Raw genomic sequence first — 24,063 nt, 5'->3', positions numbered from 1 at the left:
ATTGGTCTATATGTCTGTTTTTGTGCCAGTACCATGCTGTCTTGGTGATCACAGTTTTGTAATATAGCTTGAAATCGGGCAACGTGATGCCCCCAGCTTTTTCTTTTTCAACATTTCCTTGGTGATTTGGGGTCTTTTCTGATTCCATACAAATTTTAGGATTATTTGTTTCAGCATTTTGAAAAATGTCATTGGAATTTTGATCGGGACGGCATTGAAGGTATAGATTGCTCTGGGCACCATAGACATTTTAACAATGTTTATTCTTCCCATCCATGAGCATGGAATATTTTTCCATCTTTTGTATCTTATTCAACTTCTTTCATGAGTGTTCTGTAGTTCCTAGAGTATAGATCCTTTACCTCTTTGGTTAGGTTTATTCCAAGGTATCTTATGGTTTTTGGTGGTATTATAAATGGAATTGTTTCTCTAATTTCTCTTTCTACAGTTGCATTGTTAGTGTATAAGAAAGCAACTGATTCCTGTGCATTGATTTTGTATCCTGCCACATTACTGAATTGCTGGATGAGTTCTAGTAATTTGGGGGTGGAGTCTTTTGGGTTTTCCACATAAAGTTTCATGTCATATATCACTGATGAATATGGATTCCAAAATCGTCAACAAAATCCTAGCTAATAGGATCCAACAATACATTAAAAGGATCATCCACCACGACCAAGTGGGATTTATACCCGGGATGCAAGGGTGGTTCAACATTCGCAAATCAATCAGTCTGATAGAACACATTAATAAGAGGAGGGAGAAGAACCATATGGTCCTCTCAATAGATGCAGAAAAAGCATTTGACAAAATCCAACATCCTTTCCTGATTAAAACTCTTCAGAGTATAGGGATAGAGGGAACATTCCACAAGTTCATAAAATCCAACTATGAAAAACCCACAGCGAATATCATCCTCAATGGGGAAAAGCTGAGAGCCTTTCCCTTAAGATCAGGAACACATCAAGGATGCCCACTCTAGCCACTATTGTTCAACATAGTACTAGAAGTCCTAGCAACAGCAGTTAGACAACAAAAAGAAATAAAATTTATTCAGATTGGCAAAGAAGAAGTCAAACTCTCTCTTTTCACACCTATTTTTTAAAAAAGCGTTTGCAAAAAGGTAGAGAACATTATAAAAAAGGAAAATTATGCTATACTTTTCAGAGTGGAAGATTACTGAATATCTTGATAGACAATCTAAATCCGACAGAAATCCTGTACACAATCAAAAACATGGTTAATAAGGAATGTTTGGTCTGGCTAGCTGGGGGGCTGGGATATTGGGGAAAAGCAGAGCCAAGAATTGCATTTTTGTGACTCACTGCTCCTACAAAAACGGTGGCTTCTGAGAAATACAATTTAGAAGAAAATACCTATAATAAAATGTGTGGTGCCATACCAAAAATAACACTCACTTAGAGGGGGAAGCCCTCAATTAATTTTACTTAGAGAACAGAACCTTGAAATAACAGAATCTACCTAAAGATTTCAGGACGTTTATGTAAGCTCATTTGTTCATTTATTGGTTCATTCATTTACTCATTCAATAAATATATATTAAGTGCCAATTACAAGCCAAGGCCATGATAGGTATGGTGGCAAACAAAGCGGACACAATTCCTATATTCAGGGAGGTTAGACTTTAACAGGAAAGACAGACAATTAAACAAGCAAAAACAATAACATGTAATAACATGTACAGAATATATTGTCTATTGAGCATTATATTAGAATGGTTTGGAAACAGTTGGGAAGAGCACTTAACCAATCTGGGGTTAGAAGGAAAGGTGAAAAAGTGGAAAGATTATCAAGTAGTGGGGACAGTTTATGCAAAAACTTGAAGGCAAGAAGTACCCAAAATGGAGAAAACTTAAAGTTCAAGATGAAACAGAGATTAGGCTCCAGAGGGGGATGGAAGTCAGGATATGAAATATCTAATTTTTTTTAATGAACTGAATTGAATTTACATTAAATAAAATGCATACATTTAGGGCCAAAAAAATTCTGACAAATGTATACATGTGTAACCTACACTCCAATCAAGATATCAAACATTTCCATCTCCTGGGAAAGTTTGCTAGTGCCCCTTTGTAGTCATCTCCTCTCTTGCTCCCCTCACTTTCTGACTCAGGTAAAAACTGTTCTGCTTTTATTCACTTTTATGGTTTGATTTTACTTATTCTACAATTTCATGTAAGTAGAATTTTTTCATATGAATTTCTTTTTTTTTTACTCAGCATATCTGTGAAATTCCTCCATGTTTTGTGTATCAATAGTTTTTTTTTTTTGCTAATATTTGATTTTATGATGTACTATAGTTTGTTTATCCACTCATTTACTAGAACTCATTATTATTTCGGTTGTTTGGCCACTGTAAATAAAGTGGCTATGAACATTTATGTACAAGTCTTCTTATCGACATAAGTTTTCATTTATTTTGCAGAAATACCCAAGAAAAGATTTGCTAGGTCATATTATAAGTATGTTCAACTTTAGAGAAATTTGCAAATTGTTCTTAAAAGTGGTCATGCCATTTTATATCTCACCATAAATGTGTGAAAATTCTTGTTTTTCCTTCCTTGCCAATACTTCATATTATTAGTTCTTTTAATTTTAGTCATTCTATACTTATGAAATGGTATTTCATTATGATTTTATGTATTTCCAGCAATGACCAGTAATGTTGAACATCTTTTTACATGATTATTGGCCATTTGTATTTTGTCTTTTATAAAATTTGTTTACTTCACTTGCCATTTAAAAAATTGGGTTGATTGGGGGCACCTGGGCAGCTCAATCCATGGCAGCTGGAAGCTGAAACTCTATTTAGATATTTAAGCAGAGAAGCAGAGTATCCTATTTGTACTTTAGAAGGATCACTCTGACTGTAATCACAAGTGAATTGGTGGGGAACGAGATTAGGGGCAGAAACACAACATGTGGCAGTGGCACAAATCTTGGGGAAAAATTACTTCTTCAATAAATATATATTTAATGATCATTACATTCTAGGCATCATTCTCATTTTAGTATTAACTTACTTCATCATTACAAATCCTGTCATATAAGTACCATTATTATCTCCATTTTATAGATTGGAAAACTAAGGGACACAGAGGATAAGTAATTTGACCAAGGTACATAGTAGAGCTGGAATTGAACCTAGGTTGCCTGACTCCAGAGTCCATGATCTTTAATACATACAATGCCATGGTAAAAAAGCCTAGACTAAAGCAGTAGAAATGAGCAACCTTCACTTCAGACACTAATATCAGCAAACATTCTGGGTTTCTAGTGGGAATAGAATAATAACTCAGGCATCTTGGGGGATTAGGAAAGGGATTCAAAGCAAAAAAGATTCTCAGCCTACAGTCTAGATAAAGAATCTCAAAAAGACATAAAATCATGAAATAAGTAATCGTGAAATTAACATACTGCAGGGGAACTCCTGAAGGGCTAAGCAGATGTTGAGGAAAGTGACAACTGCAAGGAGAGGAAAGACTATAAGTTATAAAATCAGAGTCTATTTTTATATGGGTTACATTTGACAAAAGTCAGTCATAGTCTTAAGAGCAACAACCAGCAAGTCTCTGATGAGAGCTTGCCTTATAATTTACGAAAAGTCATTTGTCTCTGAACCAACTTCCCCAGCCATAAAATGGGACTAAAGTTGTAACAATCAAAAGCATACAACACTGAATTAATTTTCATTAAAAAAGGACCATGAAATTCTCTGTGAAAATGCACTTTGGTGCAACTGCTGAGGGAAAGAGCTGAAACGAATTAGGAAATAATAAACTTATATGAAAATTTGCCATTCTTGGGTCAAAGAATGAAACAAAATGTCTGTTATTTTGAAATAACTCTATTTGAGAGGTCAGAAAAAAATGGCAGCTAAGGCTAAAATTAAAATCTTCAGAAAGGTTGTGAGCTCAGAACATCTGGGTTTAGGTCAGCTTGTCATGTGTACCAAGTTAAGGGTGTCTTCTGAATTTTGGTGATAAAGAACCATTAAGATTAAAACATGCCATGTTGGGGTTAATATAGAGCATGAAATCATCCATAATACCTGGCTTGCTAAAATGTAACATGGAGGTAGTTGGGGGTGAGGGAAGGTTTCCGAGAAGGGTGCAGGCCTTTGGAATGCTGAGGTCTAGTGACTTCTCTGCCGTAGGAATGTGGCAGGAATTGCCGTCCCCAAAGCTTTCTTAGCCCAAACAGCTGCCCTGTGATCTAAGAAATGTATGCATTGTCCCCTAGACTATGTTTAGCAGAACTCGTAGAACACTAGAACACACAGATTAACATAGCAGATTAGCATATTGTATCTTTCCCATAAACAGATTCTCCTAGTTCCAGTAAGACCCCTTGTCACAGATCACATGCTTGAGAAACAGTGATAAAGATTTATGATTATCCTGAAGGACCAGTAAAGGCAGGAGCAAAGAAGAGCAAAGGGTCTTCGTTTCTGAGCATTGACCCCCTTGCCTTCTCCTCTCTTTCACAGCAAAGTTTGGAGTAATCTTTCATCCATCGGTACAGGGATTGCTGGCCATTTCCGGCAATGCCATAAAAATTATGTTTTTAAAAGTGCTGTTCACATTCATCTATAGAAAATTGTGGCCTGCTGATCGCCCAAATATATGACTTAAGCCATCTGCTTCTTCTGCTGATTTGAAAGAGAATGATATAAATGCCACTTACAGCAGTGATTGGTTTGCTGGGGAATTGATGTTCTTTATTAGTGTTTTAACTTGGGATAATTGGGAAAAGTATGCTTCAGGCATATTCTCAAAAAAAGTTCCACTGGCATGTCTCCTGGTAAAGATAGGTTTACTTGGAAGGGCACTAAGATGATAATAGCATGCCTAGTATGAAAAGAGAATGAGATTCACCACATTTATAGATTTCCAACTCTACTCAAGATATACATGCAATCCAGAGCTTCACATAAGAGACAGTGTAATAAAAATAGCGCATATTTTGGTGAGAGACTAATCCAGATTAAATTTTGTTTATCTAATCTTGACCAAGTTATGTGAATTTTCTGAACTTTGGTTTCTTCATCCATTAAAAAAAGCTTCAATGACAGTAGTGGGTTGAATAGTTGTCCCCACATGTCCATGTTCTAACCCCCACAACCTATGAATATGACCTCATTTGGAAAAGGGGTGTTTGCAGATATAATTACGTTAAATATCTTGAGGCATGATTCAAGATTTTCTGAGTCCAATGACGAGTGTCCTCATAAGAGACACACAGAGGAGAGACACATAGGGAAAAGAGAAGGCCATGTGAAGATGAAGGTAGAGACTGGAATTATTCCACAAGCCAAGAAATGCTTGAGCCATATGAAGCTGAACGAGGCAAGGAAAGATATTCTGCTTAGAGTCTTCAAAGAGAGCATGGTCCTGTAGATCTCTTGGTTTCCATGATTTGGCCTCTAGAACTATGAGAATATAGGTGAGTTTTAAGCCACCCAGTTTATGGTAATTTGTTATAGCAGAAAAAAAATACAGTGAACTTACAGGATCTTTGTAGGGAATGGAGATAGACCAGTACATAGCCCAAGTAAAGGTTTAATAAATATTAACTACTATGGTAATAATACACAATACTTTAAACACAAAGCAATGTTCTCGAAGTTACCAAGTTTCCCAACATATTTTTTTTCCTGTCACAAAAGGCCATATTTATGATGGTTCATCTTGAGGTATTGAAGGTATACATAGTCACAGAATATCTCATGGAACCAAGACCCAAGTGTCTTTTACTTTAATATCAGTTTATAAGGTGTGTGTCCAGGTTGTTTCTAAGGATGTTCAAAAGAAGCTAAGGAATCTTTAAGTCTAGGGATATCAAGAAACTTCAATTTTCTTGGCAGCTAATAGAAAATTCATATGCAAGAAGAGGGCTACCTTTATTAAACACAAGATTTTAAAAGCCCATTTCAGAGGAGAAGCTGTGCTTCCAGCATCTGAATAGAAATAGATGTGTTTTAGGTAAGACAAAAGGAAACACTTATTGATAACTCCAGAAAAATGAAGAAGGAATGAACTGGAAGCTAGAAAAGGCTCCAAGCTCAGAATCTAACCCCTCCTCCATAACCATCTTTAGGAAAACTACACACAATGAAAAATACGACTTGAGTGATTTCCTTCCTTCCTCTTTTCCACCCCTTCTGCCTTTCCTCCCTTCTTTCCTTCCCTTGTCTATTGCTCTTTTGGTAAAAAGTGCAGAGAGACTGGTCTTCAAATCCAGAGTAACATAAAACCGAGAGTGTGTTTGAAAGTAAGACTGCAAAGGCAAAATGATATATGTGTTAATTAGTCTTCAAAGTTAGGGTACAAGGGGAGGATTTGTGCAAAGAACTGCTGAAGATTAAGCTGAAGTTTTGATGTTCATTTTCTCTTTGTAAATCTCCATTCACCAAACACACAGTTCTGTACTGAAAACATTTTATCCATAAATTTCAAGATACCTGAAATGGAAATATTTTTCTGGGGTGGAAAATTAACTTCTGAGGTGGAAATATTTTTCACATTCAAAAATCTAGTTATAGAGTGTATTTTGGGGGGGAAACATACATGTCTTGAAAGACGGTTATTTTTAACTAAGATTATTGCAGTTGAAACATGGTTATAATTGGTTAGAATCAGTTGTAGTAAAACCAATTGATCCACTTTGTGTATGTCCAATAACGGATTGAATTATCAGCAAAATTATATTCTATATGTAATATGACATCTTTGAAATTTCTTTTTTTAAAAAGATTTATTGATTTTAGAGAGTGGGGAGAGAGTGCGAATGGGGGGGAAGGGCAGAAGGAGAGAGAGAATCTCAAGGAGACTCCCTGCTGAGCACGGAGCTGACATGGGGCTTGATCTCAGGACCCTGAGATCATGACCTAAGCCAAAATAAGAGTCAGATGCTGAACTGACTGAGCCACCCAGGTGCCTCTTGAAATTTATTTCTTGATCAATCTACGGGGACTGATCACATCAAATACACATCGTATTATTAGAGAAATAGTACATGCTAAAATGTCTGAGTCTGTGGTAAATAAAACACAATTCAGGTAATATAGGGTAAAATATATATTAGAATTGGGAAAGGTTTTATGGCAGAGCAGTAGATTTGAATTAAACATTGAAGAAGACTGAAGACTGTCAGCAGAGTTAAATTTCATAAAACAAGCTAGTTAAACTCCCAGGATTGTAAAGATGAGGATAGGGAAGGGAGTAAAGGGATATTAACATTCTCTTGCCTCACTGAGGACTATATTTGGATGAGAACTCACATGTTTGAATACAAAAATTATATTCAGCATTCACTTATCAAATGTGGGAAATGGCAAATGGATAAATGAAGGCCTAGCAACTATCTAGGGAGATAGAAGAAAAAAGAATAGGGGGTATATTCTCTGATACACTTAGGCTCACAAGCAAGGAGCTAAACTGCAGTGGTATACTGAGAAACTGGAAAACATTTTAAAATGAAAATGTAGTCTCAGGTTGAAATTTTTGCCCCAAGTGCGTAGATTGGTTAGTCTGGACCCTTTGGAGACTTTTAAGCATTCCAAAATGCCTCCCATGGGTGTAGAGTGCCAAGAATGTGCACAAATTTGGTATTTAAAATTCTAGACTTGCATTTGCTAATCCAATTAAGTCTAGGTTTGCCAGACACAGGGGCTGATCTCCACTTCGAATCATGTAGCTGAAACAGAAAGACTCAAAGAATGTCTGAAGAAAACCCCATTTTGAGGCCTACAATGACTGTAAATAATTAAGGTCACTAACATTTCTTTGAAATTGATTACTGCTACTACCTTCAACCTCCCCCCCCAAAAAAAGATTACGTAAAATGGACAAAGTAGGTAAGAAACTGTCAGTGTTGCAAATGTATTTTACTTTTAGAACGTTTTTATTTTATATTCATACCTTTATTCATACATTCCCATTCTTCTCAGAAGCGCCTACCTTACCTATTCCACTTAATTAAACCATCAACTTTTTTGTTCAAGTCCATTTCTAGTATTTTTTTAGATTTCTAATGAAATCTTTAACTCTCTCATATGATAGTGTGTGTACCTTATCATCCCAACAAGATGGTAAGCACCCTAAAAGAAGAGACCATATCATATACTTCTTTAATATCCTCTTGATGCCTAGTACTGTCATGTTAGACCCTGACTAATGTGTTGATTTGATTTTCATGAATTCAATTCCTATCTAGCATTCTTATATTAGCAGATGTTACTTTGCACTATTAGGGAATTTGCTTTATAGATAGACTGTATATGGAAATTGAAGCTCTTTAAACAAAGGTAGAAAAATAGGTTTGTTTCTTAAAATTCTGAAATCCTTAACTTCCTGTCAAACATGGCATATTGAACACATATTTAATCCCTGCAATGTCCAGAAATCAATACAAAGAAGTTTCTAAGAAGTATAAACCCCACAAGAAGAAAGAGTGGAAAAAAATAAAGAAAACAAGAGATTTAAACATAATTTTGGAAGATGGAAAATAGGTAATTGAGTGGTCTCTAATATAACAGAGCAGATAAGTTAAAACTTAAGTCCCAACAGCAAGCAATGCCAAATAAGAGCAGGATAATTTATGCTGCAAAATCTAGAAATGGTGAGAAATTAGAGACACAAGATATCTATGAAAACAGGGAATGTCCTAGAACAAGATTAGCTGAGAAGGTGAATAAAGTCTGTCCCTTCATACTAACTAAACACCAGAATGTAATAACAGATTAGAAATCAAATATCAAATTTCTCAACAGCATAAAAAGCTAGATGATAAGAAAGCAATGCCTTTCTAACTAAGGGCAAAAAAAAAAAGAGATCTGTAACCCAGAGTTCAAAACCAAATTATCAGTGGAATAAATATATTTTCAGATATGTAAGGTAAAAAAAAAATTACCTTTGATGACATCTTTCTTAGGAAGCTAATGGAAAATATGGTATAACAACAACAACAAAAAAGACCCAAGAAATATGGGCTATAATATAAGAGAGAGCTAAAGGGTATTATTTCTGGGATGATGGTATAATGAAGTGCTAGAAAGATGAGGAAGTCCAAGGGTGACAAGAGGCAACAGGTCTAGACAACACCCTGTCCAGATTGGAGCAAAAGTACAGAGGGTTCTAGAAGGGATGGCTTTTCAAGAAAACAAATTAAAAAAAAAAAAAAGAACTGACAGTTTACCTGATGCATTTGACCATATTAAAAAAAAATGTAGGACTGATTTTAAAATGCATTTGGAGAGTTTGAAAAGAACTAATGATATAGGTACACAGGCAACTACAAAAGAACCAAATAGGAATAATGAAAGAAAGAAAGAAAGAAAAAGAAAGAAAGAAAGAAAGAAAGAAAGAAAGAAAGAAAGAAAGAAAGATGAGAAAAAAGTTATATAAGCAAAGAAAATAATCATAGTATACAACATGGTTCGACAATATTTTCATGGCTATAATAATATAAACACTGAATACTGACCTATCCCCAAACTGAAAAAACTATATAGGGAAAAGGTGGAAGGGAAATGAGAACATATATGTAGCCCACAAGAGAGATACATGATAGAGTTGTATCATTACATTCTCTGGAGGAAATTAACAGATAATATCTAAAACTGGAAAAAAAAATCCTGACTGGCAGTATAAACATATTACTTAGGTATACTATAAACAAAGATAAAAGAATTAAAAGTAATTACCATGGGAGAGCAGGAGTCAGAGGTAGGAAAGAGAAAGGAAAAGAACACTATTTCTTTTATAAACTTGTGCCAATATTTGTCTTTTAAACTGTGTATATGTATTACTTAAGAGAATAAAATTATGTTACAAAACAGTAAAATCAAAGAAAAGAAAAGCAGAACAAAATTAAGAAACAAGCCCATAAAATTTTGAAATCTCCAAATATTGAATATACTATGATTTAAACTTATAGTAAAATAAACCATAGGTTAGATGGGTTTCTTTAAAAGCAAGGAGGTTTTCCTGATTTTATAAATTGCCAGATTCCTGGCATTTCCAGAGAAGGAATACCATGATAATCAAAGTTCTGATCTAACACATAAACCAGATGACACTACGTCCAAAGCCTGCAGTCCAATGATTTTCTTACATGGAGTCAAGCCACAGTCCTTGGAATAACCATCACCATTCTGGAAGAACGGTACCCCAACCTCCCTGACTTCATCTCCAAATCCTTTCCCTTGCTCATTCTACTCTAGCCCTGCAGTATTCCTTGTTTCTTGACCATACCAAGCACATTCTGCTGCAGGGCCTTTGCATTTGCTGTTTCCTCTGCTTAGAATAATCTTCTCTCAGATATGTCTGTGGATCTCTCTTCATTTCTTCCAGATCTCCTCTATGACAGAGGAATCCCCTGGCCATTTTCTATAAAACAGTACTTCCCACCTCCCGTACATACGTATCTCCCTTTAATACTGTTTTATTTTTCTTCAAGGCCCTTTATCACCACTTGGGCTGATAAGAATACCTTGAGGGTTAGAGTTGAACAAATACAAAAAAATGAGAGAACTCCAGGGAAGCAAAGGAAACAAAGCTGAAGAGGTAAGCATGACAAGAAATGTTTAAGGGACAGTGAATAGACCCATCCGACTGATACTGGAATTACATTTGAGAGGTGAGGATGAGACAAATTAGTAAAACAGTTGTGGTCCAGTTCTGGAGAATCTTTATGTCCTTTATACATATAGGACCACATGTATATACACATTGGAAGTTTTCAATCAGGATTTAATATGAAAATATTTTAGTGATATGAGCTGGTACTAATAAATACGACAGGTTAGGGAAGGAGGTTGGAAGCCTAGCAACCAGTTAGCAGGCAATGGCTCAGGTAGAGGTCGTGTCAAATATAACAGAAAAGATGAAAAGAAAGTTGGAAGTATCATTCTGTCCTAATTGTATTTTGGGATGACACTGAGGTTTTATTTTATTTTATTTATTTTTTTTAATTTTTTATTTATTTGACAGAGAGAGACACAGCGAGAGAGGGAACACAAGCAGGGGGAGTGGGAGAGGGAGAAGCAGGCTTCCCGCTGAGCAGGGAGCCCGATGCGGGGCTCGATCCCAGGACCCTGGGACCATGACCTGAGCCGAAGGCAGACGCTTAACGACTGAGCCACCCAGGCGCCCCAGACACTGAGGTTTTAAAGAGGAAATGATGAGCCGGAAAATACAAATATAGAAAAAAATCAGGGCTATCAATTCAGATAGGGAAATTTATCTGTTTAGAAATGATAATTATAGTGAGAGAAGAAGACTTCTGAGGAAGACTGTAAAGAGAGTAGAGTACTTCAGAGTGCACCTTGGGAAATGTCACCTTGGGAAACTGGGGGCAGAAAGAAGAGCCAAGAAGGCAGAAAAGACGTTGTTGAAGAAGTGAATGAAAAAATAGGCCACTGTTATGTTGTGGAAGCTAGAAAAAAAGGAAAATTTCTTAAAGAAGGTGATGCTATGTGGGCTTCAAGTGCTGCATAAAAGTAAAAGGGAATGAGTGAGAAAGTCCTGGAGGTTAATCAAGGTTTAAGATCCTGAAAAAAAAAAGAAAAAGAAAAACAAAAATGAATTGCCGCTGACCCTTAACATTGTCTAAGACTTAATTTCTCAAGTTTCCATGATAACATATTACTTATCAACTCTAAAAATTGGGGATTTTAATGTCTACTTGATAGAGTTGTTAGAAGAATTAAGTTACTATATTAAACTATAAATGGAAAATCTGTGTTCAGATCAGATTCTAGACAAGTGGATAGACACAGTCATTAGATAAATGTTCTGGTTATCTACTGTTGTGTAATAAGCCATCTCAAACTCCGCAGCTGAAAGGAAACCCAAATGTTTCATTATGATTCTCTCTCAGGAGCCTGGGGGTTGACTGGGCTCAGCTAGGCAGTTTTTGCTCAGGGTATCTTATTTGGTTATAGTCAGACAATGGCTGGGGACTGGAGTCATCTTACGTGTCTGGTAGTTAATGCTGGCCTTTGGCTGAGACTTCAGCTGGAATACTGTTCAAAACACCTAGACATGGACTCTCCATATGGCCTGGAATTCCTCACAGCGTGGGGCTGGGTTCCAAAAGAAAGCATCCCAAGAGGAAAAGAGACAGATCACCTTATAGCATCTGGCCTTGGATATAATGTGATATCATTTCTGCCATATTCTATTTGTTAAAAGCAAGTCATTAAGGCCAGCCCTTATTCATGGGAAGAATTAGATTCCACTTCTTGATGGGAAGAATAGCAAAGAATTTGTGGATATATTTAAAACTACCACAGTAAGTGACTTTTTTTTTCAGGAATACATATTTATTTATTTTTTTATTATGTTATGTTAATCACCATACGTTACATCATTAGTTTTTGATGTAGTGTTCCATGATTCACTGTTTGCGTATAACACCCAGTGAATGGAGCACTGGGAGTAAGTGACTTTCTCTTAACCACAGACCGGCATGTTTTTGTTGTTGTTGTTGTTGTTGTTGTGGTTTAGGTTTTATTTCATCATCATAAACTGAACTCTGCAATCCAGCTAGACCTGGGGATAAGGAACCATGGAGCCTGCAAAGATTCTGGGATATTTCGAAGAGGTGGGGGTGGAAGGGTGCTCTCCCGAGCTACAGTAGGAATGGTCTGGAGGTTAAGATAAAACACAAGTCAGATTTATTAGATCTGTCCACAGTCAGCAATGGTGATCTTCTTGCTGGTCTTGCCGTTCCTGGATCCAAAGCGCTCCATGGCCTCCACGATGTTCTTGCCTTCTTTGACGTTGCCAAAGACTACAAGCTTGCCATCCAACCACTCGGTCTTGGCAGTGCAGATGAAGAACTGGGAACCGGTCACGTTGGGTCCAGCGTTGACATGGACAGGATGTCAGGACCCGTGTGCTTCGGGATGAAATTCTCATCATCAAACTTCTCCCCATAGATGGACTTGCCTCCAGTGCCGTTTTGGCGTGTGAAGTCCGGCACAGAAATCCCGGAATAATCCTGTGAAAGCAGGAACCTTTATAACCAAATCCTTTCTCCCCAGTGCTCAGGGCACGGAAGTTCTCTGCTGTCTTTGGAACTTTGTCTGCAAACAGCTCGAAGGAGACACGGCCCAAGGGCTCGCCGTCCACGGCGATGCCGAAGAACACGGTGGAATTGACCATGGCTGGGCGGCGAGGGCGGCTCCGGGGCGGTGGCGTCTGCAAGGCCCACAGCCCTGCATGTTTAATGTAAATTCATGCCTCAGCAGAATTATCAACTCTTACAAAGACCTTGGAGAATACTTATAATTATCTGAATCTGTGAATATTAAATCTATATATTCAAAGTGTTTACTATATTTAAAAATACAATATTAAGGAGTTGTTGAAGCTCCTTTCTGTTCCCTCCCCTCGGAGGTGGCAGTCTGACCATGAGATGTGGAGGTGGAAGTATGCCCAAGGGCCAAAGAGATGGCAGAGAAGCTGAAAAAGAAACATGAGGCTGAGATCTTGACGACGTGGCTGGTATGGTTGGAAGACTGGTTTAATACAGGTGAAACTGAGCATGTTAGTAAATATTTTGAGGCTAGAGAAGGGATTTACAAATATAGAAAGCAAGAGTGTTTGAAAATGTTTAGGTCAGTGTGTTAGGTGCTAGCTGGGAATTGAGAGTATTGGTGTGCTGGTGGAAACTCATTTTTTAAAACACACACATATAGATACATATACACATACATAGGTAGAATTAAAAGCATAGATATATATGTATGTAAGTACATATACAGATACTTTTCCTACCTTTTTCTGCTGAGTGGATCTAGCAACAATACCATCCCAATAACAATAAGCACTTTAAACACCAAGATCTTCAATTCTAAACACCATCTTTTCCTAAAAGAACCCAGACCTTCTTAGAGAAACAGCTAAATTTCAGCGCTGGGGAAAGAAAGTATAAAGTGAGCCTGGGATAGCTTGTTATGCCAGAAAAAAAGTCCCTAAAAGAAAATGCAAGCATGTCAAGTGACACAGATATCAGTTTAAAGTGGCTGTCACAAACCAAATCTGAGACAATTTGAGCACCTAAATAATGATGGTTATATATGAAATCCATTGAAAAAACAAGAATCTATACATTCATACTGATATAAATGAATGAGAGAGAAGGAACATAATGGTTAATTTTATGTGTCAACTTGACTGGGCCACAGGGTGCCTCGATATTTGGCCCACCATTATTCTGGGCATGTCTGTGAGGGCATTTCTGGATGAAATTAATGTTTGAATTGGTAGACTGAGGACTGCAGATTGCTCTACCTAAAGTGTATGGGCTTTATCCAATCCACTGGAGGCCTGACTAGAAAAAGAAAAGGACTTGGACTGGAACTTACACCATTAGTAATCAGATTCAGGCCAAAATTACACCAAGAGTTCTCCTGAGTCTCCAAGCTTACCGCAGATTGTGGGACTTCTCAGCCTCAGTAACAACATAAACCAATTCCTTATGATCTCTTTATATCTGTGTGTGTGTGTGTGTGTGTATCTTGCATCCTATTGGGTTCTGTTTCTCTGGAGAACCCAGATTAGAACAGAATTTTAAGGATGATTTTTCTGGGTTGATTCGAGGCTTTCCAGAATTGCATCTCTAACCTGATTAAATTTAGAGACACTAATGATTCTATTTCCAGAAGTAAAGATGGCACCGATAGTCCATGATACTATTGGACTCCTAATCAACCATTTATAAGAAGCAAGGGGCTGAGAAACTGTGCATATTATACTTTTGAACATTTCTGGAAAACCGAGAAATATACTGAGATTTCTGTTGCTCCCAGTTAGCTGGACAAAACAGTGAAAGAAAAGGATGAACTCAGGGATTCAAATTCTCAGCTCAGGCATAAATACCTGAAAGTTTCTTTGGGTGCTCTGAAAAGAGATCCCTATTTCCAGTACTACAGGACTGAGATTGCTGAAAATAAAACACATAATCTCATCCTGCATCTGGCTGAATTACACCATAATTTGAACACCCACTCTCACAGGGTGTTTACTGTTAAAGTAGGTACACTGATGGGGAAAGAATGGGATCCTGAAAGTTGGAATAAAGATGTGTGGGAAGACTGATGAAGCTAGGGACATTGAGCCCCTACATTCTGATGAGTCTTCTTTGGCAGTGAAAGAAGCCTCTCCACCCCCTCACAATCAGGAGAAACGGCCTCCCCACCCCAGCAGTAGTGGCTTCCCCACTATTAGCGGTAGCCGCAGCTTCTCTACCCACTCCACCCTCGCCCTGTTCTGAGGGGATTAACCCTGCCTTGTCTGTGTAATGGCCTCCTCTGATGTAGCTGCCATGCAAGACAATGCTGATTCTCCTCATGACCCACTCCCACAAACCCTCTTTGTTTTTTGACCTATAACTAGACTCATTGTGTGTGTGTGTGTGTGTGCTGTAATGAAGTATAAAGACTTCCAGTCACCTTCCAATCACATCATGTCAGGGACCATTTTACCCACTGCTCTGTTTGGCTGCCAGTCTCTTGTCTCTCTATTCAGCAATGGTAAGGCAGATACCCTTTCCACAAGCAAAAGAAATCCATGGTTTGTTGCCATTGCCAATAACAAAAATGTTGGAGAGTCAGGTGGCAAAGCTGTTGCCATTGGCATCTTTCACATGAACTACATCAAAAGAACCAGGGTGTCTCTCTCTGTTGGTGATCACACCGATTCTTCCCAGGTTAGCACCTCCAGTTACCATACACAGATTACCAGTATCAAACTTGATTAAATCAGTAATCTTTCCAGGGTCCAAATCAATTTGAATGGTGTCATTCACCTTGATGAGGGGATCAGGATAGCAGATGGTGCGAGCATCATGAGTCACCAGATGAGGGATTCCTTTTGTCCCCACAAAGATCTTTCTCACTTTGCACAACTTATACTTGTCCTCCTCAGGTGTAATCCAATGAACAGCAAAATGACCCTTGGTGTCATAGATCAGATGGAAACTCTCCCCAGTCTTGTCAATGCTGATGACATCCATAAAACCAGCAGGGTAAGTCATATCAGTTCAGACCTTGCCATCAAACTTAATAAAATGCTGCACACAGATCTTCTTTACTTTATCTCCTGTTAGGGCATACTTAAGTCTGTTCCTTAGGAAAATGATGAGAGGGAGACATTCTCTCAGCTTATGGGGACCAGTAGATAGACGAGGAGCAAACACACTGGTCAGTTTATCCAGCATCCAATGCTTTGGAGCTGCTACATTCTTCAGATACTTCTTGGGACCACAAGCCATGGCTGCACTAGGCATGAAAAGAGGCTATAACTAGACTCATTGCAGCAGGCCCCTAAAGGTGAGGTATGAAGTATAACTCATGAGGAAGTATACTATATTCCAAAAGAACTATTTAAGTTTCCTAATTTATAGAGACAGAAATTTGTGGAGTATGTGTGTGAAACAATATTGAGGGTGTGGGATAATGTTGGAAGGAACATAAATTTGGATCAGGGTAAATTTATTGATAAAATCTCACTAAGCAGAGATTCTGCATTTAATGTTGCAGATTGGGGATTTAGGAAAGACTCTCACAGTTTGTTTGGTTGGCTGAAACATGGACTAAAATGCGGCCTATAGTGAACAAATTGGAAATGCCAGACCTGCCTAAGTTTAATGGAAAAGGATTCAAAGCCTTAGAAAAATTGGAATGTTAGAGTAAATTTGTCATTTAAGACCTACTCACTCACACTGGGAAGGTTTTAAAGGCTTGCCTTTCACCATTACTGTGAGAAATAAATTGTTAAGGAGAATCCTGGCATCCTTGAAGAACTCTATGATAGTTCCTCTCTATAGGTTAGACCTTACAATGAGAACTAGTCACTGAATTGGGAAATTCAGTAATTGAGTTTCAGGCAGGCAGGGGCCAAGTAACAGCAGTCAGTCACCAAAGGCAAGTTTGGCATGGTTATGATAATGGGTGACAGAAACAAAGCAGCAATTAGAATAGTCTGATTTACATAAACCTATGGCACTGAGTATTTGATTGTGGTGTTCCTAAAAGTGGAATAGATATTAAACAAACAAACAAACAAACAAACAAGAACTAAATTCTACTTGATCTGTATAAGCAGAAAAATTCTAGGTCAAGTGAACAAAAGTTTAACCTGAACATAAAAACAGAGTCACAGCCCCTCAATCAATTCCCAGACTTGAGCCAGTTTACTGACCCAGAAGCTGAATGAAGCAGAGGCCTGACAAAAATTTATACTGGTAATATTTCTTCCATCCCTCTTTAAAGGGACCTACAGCTTTTTATCAGGGTAACTCATTGGGGAAAAGTAAATAATCAAGTCTTTCTGGACTATTGGACACTGGCTCTGAACTGACATGAATTCCAGGAGATGTAAATGTCATTGTAGACCACCAGGCAGTGCAGGGGTTTATGGAGATCAAATGATCAATGGAGTATTAGCTCAAGTCCATCTCATAGTATGCTCTGTGGGTCCTCAAACCCATCCTGTGGTTAATTCCCCAGTTCCAGAATACGTAATTGGAATAGACACACTCAGCCACTAGCAGGATCCCCACATTATTTCCCTGACCTGTGGAGTTAGGGCTATTATTGTGGGAAAGGCCAAGGGAAGTCTCTAGAACAAAGTGGCCGTGGTGGCAGGGATGGAGGTTATGCATGGGCTTAGGAACATGGACTTCCACTTACCAAGGTCAACCTGGCCACAGCCGCAGCTGAGTGTCCAATCTGCCAGCATCAACAACTAACACTGAGTTCCTGATACGGTGCATGGCAGCTTGATTACACTGGACCACTTTTATCATGAAAGGGGAGCATTTTATTCTTACTTGAATTGACACTTACTTTATATGGATTTGCGTTCCCTGCATGCAATTATTCTGTCAAAACTACCATCCATGGATTTACCGAATGCCTTATCCACCATCGTGGTATTCCACATAGCATGCTTCTGATTAAAGAACTCACTTCAAAGCAAAAGAAGTGTAGCAATGGGCCCATGTTCATGGAATTCACTGGTCTTACCATCTTTCTCACTATCCTGAAGCAGCTATTTTGATATAATGGTGAAATGGCTTTTTGAAGACTCAGTTACAACACCAGTTAGGTGGAAATACCTTGCAGGGCTGGAGTAAGGTTCTCCAGAAGGTTATATATGCTCTGTGTCAGCATCCAGTATATGGGTCCAGGAGTCAAGGGGTGGAAGCGGGAGTGGCACTTCTCTCTATTACTCCAAGTGTCCCACCCACTAGCAAAATTTTTACTTCCTCTTCCCATGATATTATGCTCTGCTGGCCTAGAGGTCTTAGTTCCAAAGGGACAGGTGCTTCTAGCAGGGGACACAGCAATGATTCCATTGAACTGGAAGTTAAGACTGTCATCTAGCCCCTTTGGGCTTTCTCGTTGTGAATCAACAGGCAAAGAATAGGCAGTTACTATGCTGTTTGGGGTGACTGGTCCTGATTACCAAAGAAAATTTGGACTGTTAGTCCACAACGGAGGTAAGGAAGAGTATGTCTGGAATATGCAAGACCGCTTGGGGCATTTCTTAGTATGACCTTTACTTGTGAGTAAGGTCAATGGAAAACTATAACAACCCAATCCAGGCAGGACTGACTAATGACCCATACTCTTCAGGAATGAAGGTTTAAGTTACTCCACCAGGTAGCAAACCATAACCAGTTGAGGTGTTTGTTGATGGCAAAGGAAGTGGACTGGGTAGTGGAAGAAGTTAATTATAAATATCAACCATTACCATGTGAGCAGTTATAGATATGAGGACTGTAATTGTCATGAGTTTTTCCTCCTTATTTTATTATATACTGGTATATCTTTCTTTTCTTCCCTCTCTTATGCCCTTATAAGATTTATTTTTATATCATAGCAATTAAGTATTATTAACTTTGTATAGTAATACTTTGTTAAGTATTGGTTTTTTAAAAAGATTTTATTTATTTATTTGTGAGGGAGAAAGAGAGAGAGTGAGCACAAGCAGGGGGAGGGGCAGGCAGAGGGATAAGCAGGTTCTCTGCTGAGCAAGGAGCCCAATGTGGGACTCCATCCTAGGACCCTGGGATCACGACCTGAGCTGAAGGCAGACACTCAACCAACTGAGCCACCTAGGAGTCCCCTTCGTTAATTATTGTATTTAAATTACTCATTATCAAGGAGAAGATTACACATCACTCAAAGACTCTACCTCCTCTTCTGAGAAAGGGGTTAGTATGGTTTTGGTTGTGTGCAGGACAGGTGTACTATGTTAGGTGGGATTTTGACCTTGTTATTGCCCTTATTTGGAGGTTCAGTACAGTTTAAGGAGATTTGCCTGGGTTCCAATTTGACCAGGATTGGACCTAATGATGGTTAATTTTATGTGTCAACTTGACCTGGCCACAGTGTGCCCAGATATTTGGTTAAACATTACTCTGGGTGTGTCTGTGAGGGTGTTTCTGGATGAGATGAACATTTGAATCAGCAGAATGAATAAAACAGACTTCTTAATGTGGATTGGCTTTATCTGATTTGTTGGAGGCCTGACAGAAAAAAAAAGGCAGAGAAGGGAGGATTCACTTTCTCTGCCTGTCTTTGAGCTGGGACATTGGCCTTCTCCTGCTTTTGGATTCAGACTTAGACTAGAACTTATACTATTAGCTCTTCTGGTTATCCAGACTTTGAACTCAGACTGGACCTTATACCATTAGCTTTCCCGGTTCTCAGGCCTTTAGACTCCAACAGGAACAATATATACCATTGGCTCTTCTGGGTATCCAGATTGCTGACTGCAGATCAGCAGACTTCTCAGCCTTCATAACCACAGGAGTCAATTCCTTGTAATAAGTCTTTTTACATGTATTTATTCTTGTCTTAATCTGTTATTTGCTATAATAGAATACCATAGACTGGGCTGCTTAAATAACAAATGTTCTGGAGGCTAGGAGTCTGAGATAAGGATGCCTGTATGGTTGAGTTCATGGTTAGGGTTCTTTTCCTGGTAAAGTCCTCACCTGCCCTTCCTTGGTGTGTGCACAGAGAGACAGAGATCCCATGTCTCCTCCTCTTTTTATAAGGGCACTAATACCATCATGAGTGCCCTACCCTTATGACCTAATATAACTGTAATTACCTCCTTAAGGCCCCACTTCCAAATACTATCACAATGGGGATTAGGGTTCCAAGATATGAATTTTGGAGGGATACAAATATTCAGTCTATAGCAACTCTGTTTCTCTGAAGAATCCAGACTAACACAAAGGAATACCTTACTGGTATGATGCCAAATAATAAATATAGATTTGGCAACATAGTGGTGGTTTATTCAGAAGAGATTCTTGAGTTAATACTAAGGCTTCTAGATGGAGCTTTGCTTTAGAAAAGGATATTAACATAAACTTAGAATGCCTCTCCAAACCCCAAATACTTGGGGGAATTATCAAGGGGGAAAATGGTAACTTTACAGTGGAGCAAAGTGGCAGACAATAACATGCTTGGTGAGGGATGGTTAGGTACTGTGCATACCCTAATGTCACACACACAAAAGAGCATAGCCTTACTTCTGTAGTATTTCTGCCAAGAAAGCTGGACCTGATACTGATCCCAAGGAAACATCAGATGGCCCCAGGTTCAGCAACACCCTTCAAAATGAAAGTCCTTACTATTTTAAAAGTCAAGATCAGGGGTACCTGGGTGGCTCAGTTGGTTAAGAGTCTGTCTTCAGCTCAGGTCGTGATCCTGGGGTCCTGGGATTGAGCCCTGTGTCGGGCTCCCTGCTCAGCAGGGAGTCTGTTTCTCCCTTTCTCTCTCCTTCAGCCACTCCCTTCTGCTAGTGTTTGCTATCTGTCTCCATTCCCCCTCTCAAATAAATAAAAAAAAAAAAGTCAAGATCATGAAAACCAGGGAAACACTAAGGAAATGTTCTGGGTTGAAGAGCCTAAAGAGATATGACAACTAAATGTAGCTTATGAACTGAATTGGATGCTAGACCAGAAAGGAACAAGAGATATAACTGGTACAGTTGGTGAAATCCAAATACAGCCTGTGGGTTGGATAACAGTGTTGTATGACTATTGATTTCTTTAGATGTTGGCATTTAGTAATGTAGGAGAGTATTCTTATTTTTCAAAAAATACACACTGGAGGATTAAAAAGAGAGAGAGAGAGAACAAATGTGGTAGAATGTTAACATTTGGAGAACTTGTGTGAGAGAATATGGAAGGATTTTTTTTTTGTATTGTAATTTTTCTCCCAGTTTGAAATTATTTCAAAATAAATAATATAAAAAGGGGTTTTTAGAAATGTATATCTTCTACCCAAGTTTCTTGATCCACTGCCAAATTAATCTATGTATTCATTTATCTTTATTCCTTTCTCCTTATTCCACCACTAAATCATCCATGCTTTCCCCCACAATTTCCATTTATCTCTTTCAAGAAAATACTGAGATTCATTAAACCAGACATAGAAAAAAAGATGCACCCTGATTCTTGGCAAATTGTCTTTATGCATATCCTCCCTTTGTCCCCTTCTTAACTTTGGGAGTAGTGCCTGAAACTGAGCAGAGACTGTATACATCTGTATCCAATTCCTCATTTTCAACAACTACATAGGCCAGATTCAGTATACACATTTAATTCAGGGAACTCCCAAATATTGGGGGCTGAAGTATGACCAAGTATATCTATAATCACACTGAGCAACAAAATCATTCCAGTATAAGAACATGCCACTGACTCAAGGAACCTAGTAGCTTCAAAAAGCAAGAAGCTAAAATATGGAAAAATATCACATTCTTCTCAGATGCCCCTAGGTCTAAAACTGGTGATGTCCGGTGGCATTTGCCATGACCACAAAAAATGTTCCTTCTTTCCAGAAATGCACATTCTTTTGATCCTTATGAAACTGCACCTCTCCAATCCAAATCAGGACCCAGACCGTGGACTTAGGAGACTGTTTTGATAACAACCAAAAAATTCAGAATGTTTTACAGACACCATACTGGGAAGGATCCAATAAAGGAAATAACTTTACTCAACAGAAGATCCCCCAGGAGGACCCATATTATGATTTAGTCAATACCAATCAAGAAGGTGGGTGGTAACAAGTGAGGTTCTTTACCCAGGAACCAATTGTGCACAGAGGTAAAGAAAACAGTTAAAACAGATTAAAGCTAGACAAATTCACAATTATATTTTGTCACTGGATCATATTCTACCCTTATAAGGCTGAACCAAATATTTTTAATTCCTAGTACTAAAAAAAAGTAAGAAAGTAAAAGAAGAAAGAGACATTGGCATAGAATATAAAGAATTCTTTCTCTAAGCAAATGGTGCACATTTTCTTCATATTTTCTCTAACAATTTTACAATTGGGAAAACACCCCAGCAGGCTACAAATATTTATGTATAGTCTAACCTCTTCAAGTGTTTTCCTATTACCAGGCCTGATGCTTCATAGCACATGATGAGTTGGTGGTGATTGATGGGTCTTTTCCAAAATTAAATACCAAAACTCCCTGGTGGTTTAGAGTCAAATGTACATGTGTTTCGTTCATCTGTATCGCATATTGTTACAAGAAAGAATAAATTTTTTTCTAAAAAATCAAAAAAGAAAAGTGTTATATCTACATTTTAGTTTATTAGTTGGTAAAAATGGGAACATACAGCATTTGGCTTTTCAGGTCTTCCAGATAGTTATGTTTCATTCATTAAGGAACTGGATTTGCTATCTGTATAGGCCATAGGAAGAAGACTGTAAGAATTTCAATCTCAGAAGCAGCATCTCCTATAACCAGTTACAATATCAGGTGAAAAACACTTACATGCCAAACTTGTTTCACCCTGAAGCATTCATAAAAATGGCAGCATCCCATTTTTTGTGCATTGTGCAATTCTGAGTCATTTTGGCCAACAGTGTTGGATAAGCCTAATAAAAGGGTGTGAGGGGAGAAAATAGGAAATAAAAGAAAGTTGAGTATGTATTTAAGTCATTACTGATGAATCCAATGACTGATGAAGTTTCTAGCTTTTATTGGCCTTATGTCAGCATATGTTGCTCATGCTTATCATTCTCAGTGACAGTGGGAGTATCTTCCACTCCTGCTGAGAGAAATCTGGATCACCAGGAAGAGTACTATAATAGTAATCATGATGCTGGCACAGTTGTTGTGATAGACAGATTATACCATCTGGCAAAAACTATAATACCAGGCAGTAAAACAGGAACACATTGCTAGCTCCCTGCAGCTTTCCAGAAAGACTAGGCACCTGTGGAAAAGTTATGTTTACTTGGACAAGCTCATTTTCCTATGACCAGGAGAAAGATCATAAAAGTTTAGTTTGAGAATCTTGGTCACCTAGCCTAACCTACTTTTACTCCCCTATTACCACACCAGCCACTCAAGATGAGGCACCTTAATCATAATCATAAACTTCACACATACATATTCTTCAGGGGAACCTGGAATCCACATGTAAAAAGGAATCTATATGGAGAACACACCATAAGAATAAACAATGGACTGCCCACAATCTCTATGAAGCTGTCCTCAAGGAGGACCAGAATTTATACTGCCTCTTAAAGGATATGCAGAATTTAGATAGAAGGATAGGAGGGGTAAGGGGGAAAGCAGGGGAAATATTCTAGATGGGGGGAACCATCTCTAAATGGTGAGAAAGTAAAATTTTGGGCAACAGTGAGAAGGGCTATTCAATCAGAGCAGAGATTCTTGTAGATAAGTAGTAAAAAGAAAGCAAGAAAAGCATTGTGAAGGATATTGAATACAAGTTTAAGAGTTTGAACTTTATCCTTTGCTGTTAAGTGTCACCAAAGGAGACATTTCATCAGCAATTGAGGAAAACCACATGTTGTGGTGAATTTACCAAGGCTGTATGAGTGATAACTTTGGGCCACCTTTTTATGTGATATAAATAGCATGAGCTCTCCTAATAGTGACAGAATCCTGTTCTATTTTTCACAACTGGATGTTGATAGAGCTGCCAGTTGTGGCAAGGTCTTTTGGGCATGCCTTTTGA

The 24,063-nt window shown here is 38.2% G+C and overlaps 1 long non-coding RNA gene and 2 pseudogenes across 1 annotated transcript in view; all 3 read right to left on the bottom strand.

Annotated features, from left to right (window-relative positions):
* The window catches only part of LOC123833985 (uncharacterized), a 320,764-nt gene that overhangs the window by 275,912 nt on the left and 20,789 nt on the right, over positions 1 to 24,063 (bottom strand). The gene's annotated exons all lie outside the window — the stretch shown is intronic.
* LOC123833961 (peptidyl-prolyl cis-trans isomerase A-like) lies at positions 12,503 to 13,226 on the bottom strand (annotated as a pseudogene).
* Positions 15,407 to 16,430, bottom strand: LOC123833952 (small ribosomal subunit protein eS4-like; annotated as a pseudogene).

This window comes from Mirounga angustirostris, unplaced genomic scaffold (genome assembly GCF_029215605.1).
Source record: "Mirounga angustirostris isolate CCGP_5_RB_7025 unplaced genomic scaffold, mMirAng1.0.hap1 SCAF_7, whole genome shotgun sequence".
NCBI classification, from domain to species: Eukaryota; Metazoa; Chordata; class Mammalia; order Carnivora; family Phocidae; genus Mirounga; species Mirounga angustirostris.
Note: the sequence above shows the minus strand (reverse complement) of the source record. Positions and strands in the feature narration are given on the sequence as shown.